Here is a 6562-nt window from a genome sequence, read left to right as displayed (position 1 = left end):
AATGCTGGCATTGCCCAGAAAAATTTAACAGGTTTACTTAGTTATCTATTATTTATTGATTTTTGAGACAGAGGGAGAGAGAGAAACATCGATTTGTTGTTCCATTTATTTATGTATTCATTGGTTGATTCTTGTATGCGCCCTGATCAGGGATTGAACCCTAGTGTATTGGGACAACACTCTTAACCAAATGATCTACCCAGCCAGTGCCAACAGGTTTATTTATAATTGTTATAAAGTTGAACCGCTGAAACTTGTTCACCGAAACATTTTGCCTTGTATTAATGCTTTATGTCCCACATTTATATTTTAAAAATTCATACAGAAAAGGAAATGGAAACACTGCCAATATCTGATTTCTGTAAAAAAAAAAAAAAAATCTAACATTCAGAACTACCAATAACAGGAAGAGAATTTTTTTTTTTAGAATGAGTTAGTGCCTCGGGACTCAAGATTAATATCAACTCTTCCCTGGGTCTCCAGACTGCTGGCCTGCTCAGCAGACTTTGGACTTGTCAGCCAAAGTTTATTTTTCACAGTTCTGGAGGCTGAAAGTCCAAGATCAAGGTTCCGGAGGATTTGGTGTCTAGTGAGGGCCTGCTTCTCGGTTTGTTGATAGCTGTCTTTTTATGGTCCATCCATGGTCACAAAAGGATGGAGCAAGCCCTAGAGGTGAAGTTATTGCAGAATTGCTGTCAATGAGCCATGGGAAAACTCACATCAACAATGGTATGAAAGGGACTATACCTCTGAGCTGCTATTAAATTGCCAAACCTGTTGCTAAATTCAGCTCAAGGCCCAGCCATAAGCATCCTGGAGCCATTAACATCCTGGAACAACAACTGCTACCAGGAAACATATTGTCACCCAATGGTCCGAGGCACCAATTGTGAAATAGGTCCCACTTCTTTTTTTTTTTTAACCCTCACCCAAGGATATACTTTCATTGATTTTTAGAGAGAGAGGAAGGGAGAGAGAAAGAGAGAGAGAGAGAGAGAGAGAGAGAGAGAGAGAGAGAGAGAGAGACATCGATGTGAGAGAAACATCGGTTGCCTCCTGTACATGCCCAACTGGGGATCAAACCCATAACCTTTTGGTGTATGCGCCAACCAACTGAGCCACCAGCCAAGGCTAGGTTCCACTTCTTGATGGAAGGAACTGTAAGTCATATAAAGCAATATTTAATCTACTACAATCTCTAAAATGGAAAACATAAAATATACCTAAAAAATATATTGTAACAAAAATAATATGTATAAAATGTTTAATGCAGTATCTATATTTTCAATACATTTTCAACAAATAACTTGTGCTGTTTTTAGTATTATAATTGTTTTTTGAGGACTCCTCAACAACAATTATTGATGAATTCATTGATTGTAATTGGGTTATATGATACACAGTTTGTATTCTTCTCCAGATAGTGGCTCTGACAGGTGTGTTTCAAATTCTGCTTCAAAGTTTAAAGTAATTTAATTTTGGGCTACCACTAGTTGCCCCCACCTCTATACTCCTCTTTATTTTCTCTATAGCATATATCACCACCTAACATAAATATGTATTTCATTTATTTTACCTCACTACTAGAATATAATCTTCAGGAGAGAAGTAACTTTGTTTGCTTTCTTTCCTTCTGCAACTCCAGGAACTGGAAACTGATACATAACAGGTGTTCAATATATTTGGGGTGACCGAATGCATCAATGAATGATTCCACCTGTGGCAAAACCCATACACATCAACAAAGAGTAGCATAAGCAATTGAGCATGAACCACACTGTTTTTCTTATATAGCTAAATTAGCAAGATTTGTTTAACCTCGGTACCTTTTTAAATATACCTCCCATATATATATATACAAGAAGCCTGGTGCACAAATTCATGCACCAGTGGGGTCCTTCGGCCTGGCCTGTGGGATTAGGCTGAAACCAGCTCTTTGACATCCCCTGAGGGGTCCTTGGATTGCGAGAGGGTGCAGACCAGGCCAAGGGACCCCACCGGTGCATGATCGGGGCCAGGGAGGGACGTGCAAGGTTGGCCAGGTGGGGAGGGACTGTGGGAGGGCTCCAGGGCATGTCTGGCCTATTTCGCTCAGTCTCAATTGGTTGGGCCCCAGAAGCAAGCTCACCTACCGGTCAGAGCGTCTTCCCCCTGGTGGTCAGTGCACATCATAGTGAACAGTTGAGCGGCCTTAGCATATTACACTTTGATTGGTTGAAAGGCCAACCAGATGACCAGACACTTAGCATATTAGGCTTTTATTATATAGGATATTATATAGGATATTTGTTTTTTCTGAAACCTGTTTCAAAGAGAGCTCCCCTACCACCACCACCACACCACCACCCTCCAAAGAAGAAAATAATATCTACTGGGCAATTCATCATTTCTTTCTGTGTATTTAAAACATTCCTGAAATAAGTTGAAATGCATCGTAACCTCAGATACTTTTTAAAAAATATATTTTATTGATTTTTCACAGAGAGGAAGCGAGAGGGATAGAGAGCTAGAAACATCGATGAGAGAGAAACATCGACCAGCTGCCTCTTGCACACCCCCCACTGGGGATGTGCCCGCAACAAAGGTACATGCCCTTGACCGGAATCGAACCTGGGACCTTTCAGTCCGCAGGCCAACGCTCTATCCACTGAGCCAAACCGGTTTCGGCCTCAGATACGTTTTTAAAAAATAGTAGATTTAGCTCTTGGCTCAATGTCAAAGAACATACATAATGTTCAAGAACTCCACCAACCCTAATATGCCCTCTGAAGTCCCCCTGTATGACTGTGGAAATCTTTGCATACTTGTTTAAAGAGTTAGATTTAGAATAACTTCATTGTTGAAAAGCATCTATGAATCACACTATCTCATTATAAAGGGCTATGTTCCTGTACTGCAGTTAATATGGAAAACAGAGTGCATTACTTTTCTTGAAATCCAAATTGTGAACCTGTGGGGCTTCACAATGACATAATGAAGTTATTGGGCAGTAAGATTGTTCTTTTTTAATTATTTTATTTTCAATGAAAAAGACTAATGCAACTGAAATTCCTCTCTATGGAAGGACATAAAATGACTTTTAACACAGATTATATAATTTCATGCTAAATATTTAATTTCATCATAAATATTGTATAAACACTCTTCCTTCTGACCTCTCTTTTATGAAGTTAGCTGATATAAGTGAAGATAATTTATCTCAACACAAAAATTAAACTTTTTTTGAAAAGTAAAGAATACAAAAGCCCTGGGCAGTGTAGCTCAGTTGGTTGGAGCATCATCCAGTACACTGAAAGGTTGCAGGTTTGTTTCCCTTCAGGTCACATATCAAGGATGTGTGTTAGGTCCCTGGTCCCCGTCAGGGCTCATGAAGGAGGCAACTGATGGATATCTCTCTCACATCTATGTTCTTCTCTCTCTCTCTCTCTCTCTCTCTCTCTCTGTCTGTCTCCCTCCCTTCCTCTCTATCTAAAAATCAATAAACATGTCCTCGGATGAGAATTAAAAAAAAGAATAGAAAAAAAGAATGAAATGTTTTCCGTTACAGTGAATTCTTAAGCACTTTCTTCACGTATGCGTAGTGCTAGCTAGGTGTCTAATGGTTACACGTTTGGTATGGATAGCACACAGGTTGGTGTCTTCAAAAACCAGACAGGCCTCACTTGCCTCCTTCAAGGTGCCAATAACTGCCCTCTGAAAGCACAGATCTGATGTGAAGTCCGGAGCTACTTCTCGCACCAGACGCTGGAAGGGAATTTTGTGAATCAGACGTTCAGTGGACTCCTAATAACGTCTCATTTCACGGAGTGCCATTGTACCAGGCCTGTAGCAATGCGGTTTCTTCACCTCTCCAGCAGAGGGAACACGCTTTTGTGTGCGGCTTTTGCAGCCAGTTGCTTCCTTGGTGCTTTACCACCGTCGATTTGCAGGCAGTTTGCTTTGTATGAGTTGTGGTACAGAGACCTCCTTACTTACCCGCCCCCTTATCCTTCTACTAGAGCTGTAGGTGGCGCTGGCATTAGAGAGCGAGATGGCAGCTTGGGCACACATCCCATTGGGACACCGGGTTTGGGGTGCCAAAAGGGAAGCAGTGGGGAGGGCAGTGCAGGAGGCATGATGGTGAACACCCAGCCTGCTGGTGTTCAGGTTGCAGCAGGATATGCTAGCTATATATATAAAAGCCTAATATGCAAAGTGTCCCTCGGGAGTGTGACCTACCAGGAGTGCAATTGCTCGCTTTGACGTGCACTGACTACCAGGGGGCAGTGAGGAATGTAGGAAGGCCCTGGCCAGCAGCCGGCAGCCGCTAGGGACCCATCTGTGCACAAATTTTGTGCACTGGGCCACTAGTATTTTAATATTTAGCAAGGATAGCATATAGTAAGAATGGCCTAGACCTTGAGACCTTTGTCCTACCTAACAATTCCCCCCTTAGAATTTTTTAAAAGTTTTAAATTTTTTTATTATTGATTTTAGAGAGAGGAAGCGGCGGGGGGAGAGAGAAGCATTGATATGAGAAATATCGATCGGGTTGCCTACCACATGTGCCCCAACTGATGATCAAACCTGCAACCTGGGTATGGGCCCTGACCAGGAATTGAACCTCCCACCTTTTGGTGTAAGGGTGACAACAATCCAAACAACTGAGTCACCACACCAACCAGCCCCCCCACCCCCACCCCCCACTTCTGCCAGATTTTTTATTCCTCATTCTTGAGGGAATAGGGACAAGTCACACTTCTGTGACTGCTACCTGCGGAACATGACAGGGTACGTCTTTGAGTTGGAGGAGTGAAATTCTCTGGCTGCCTGATTTATGAATGTCCCCTAGGTTCTTGGATTCCTGAGAACAGAAGTGCATAAGGAGAGCACCATTCAACAGGAGACATGTGCCATAGAGGTGAGGCAGAAGCAGGGGGGAAATCAAGGAGACTGGGGCCCTGCCACTCAGAAACTCCCACCCTGGTGGGGATCTAATAAGCAAGGTGGGCCAGAGTGATGGCCTCCCTAAGGACAAAGACGCCAACAAGGGAGAGAAGGGGGAAGGTGCTGGCATATTTGAATCTTCTCCCATATGATCCAGGACACCAAGCCATGGTTTTTATTCAGAAATCACTTATTGAGCGGCTAGGTGTATCTAGGACTTTGAAGGACAGGTAGGATCTGGGCAGGAAGTGGCCATGCACAAAGGGTGAGCCTAGTGGGGAAGCACAGCAATCCCAGAGGGGGAAGGGATGCCAGATCTGACAGTTCTACACAATATCCGGTCGGTGAGCCGTGGTTTCTCAAGCACAGTGATGTTCGCCACGGGGCCAAGTAAAGAGCTGTACCCGCCTGGGAGGGAGGGCGGATGGGGAGGAGGTCCTGACCTGGCCCTCTGCATCTGCTCTCTTGGGACAGGGCACTGCAGAAAAGCCACTCGTGGTGGCAGGGAGAACACACTTACTTGCAACCTCTTTTCCCCCCTAAACCCATTGCCCATTATGAACTGGGACAAGCCTTAAGATGAGCAGATCACCAGAGGTCTATATAACACAGTTTCCATCCTTCACAGACTGTGGCTCCTCCACCACTTGTCCCCAGTTTGGAAACAGAAACTCAAGACTGAAAATGAAGACTGAAATAAGTGCAGGCTCCGGTTATTAAAATCAGAATGAAACAGGAGGTCAAAGTAAGGGTCCGCGATGCCCCAGGGGCCGCTCACACAAGGCGCCGCTTTGCCTCGCCTCTTCTCTTGGTCTCAGTTACCCACACTGAGCAGTGGCACCTCCTACGGCCCTTACACATCCTGGCTCCTCTCAGCCCTCTCACTTCTGGCTCTCCGGGACTTTGCCTAGGGAAGATGGGCTGAGAAGGCCTCCCCTATATCTCACACAGGTGGGACTGTGAGAGGCAAAGGACAGGCCCAGCATGCCTGCTTTAACAGCTTGACTCACATGCCACAATTCAGACCCAACCTGCTAAAAGGAAGGTCCTGGGTGGTGTGGCCTCCCTGCACTTGTCTCCCTTCCAGTTCACACCTTAGCACTGTGGTCGGCAAACTGCAGCTTGCAAGCCACATGCGGCTCTTTGGCCCCTTGAGTGTGGCTCTTCCACAAAATACCACAGCCTGGGCGAGTCTATTTTGAAGAAGTGGCGTTAGAAGAAGTTTAAGTTTTGTGTTTTTTAAAAAAATATATATTTTATTGATTTTTTACAGAGAGGAAGAGAGAGGGATAAAGAGTTAGAAACATCGATGAGAGAGAAACATCGATCAGCTGCCTCCTGCACACCCCCTACCGGGGATGTGCCCGCAACCAAGGTACATGCCCTTGACCAGAATCGAACCTGGGACCCTTGAGTCCGCAGGCCGACGCTCTATACACTGAGCCAAACCGGTTTCGGCAGAAGAAGTTTAAGTTTAAAAAATTTGGCTCTCAAAAGAAATTTCAGTCGTTGTACTGTTGATATTTGCCTCTGTTGACTAATGAGTTTGCCGACCACTGCCTTAGCAGTACAGCATTCTGTTCCTAAATGTCAATGGCTGCCCGTGGCTGTGACAGAGCGCTGGGCTGCTCCACCC

The sequence above is a fragment of the Cnephaeus nilssonii genome (genome assembly GCF_951640355.1).
Source record: "Cnephaeus nilssonii genome assembly, chromosome: 6".
Lineage (NCBI taxonomy): Eukaryota > Metazoa > Chordata > Mammalia > Chiroptera > Vespertilionidae > Cnephaeus > Cnephaeus nilssonii.
Note: the sequence above shows the minus strand (reverse complement) of the source record.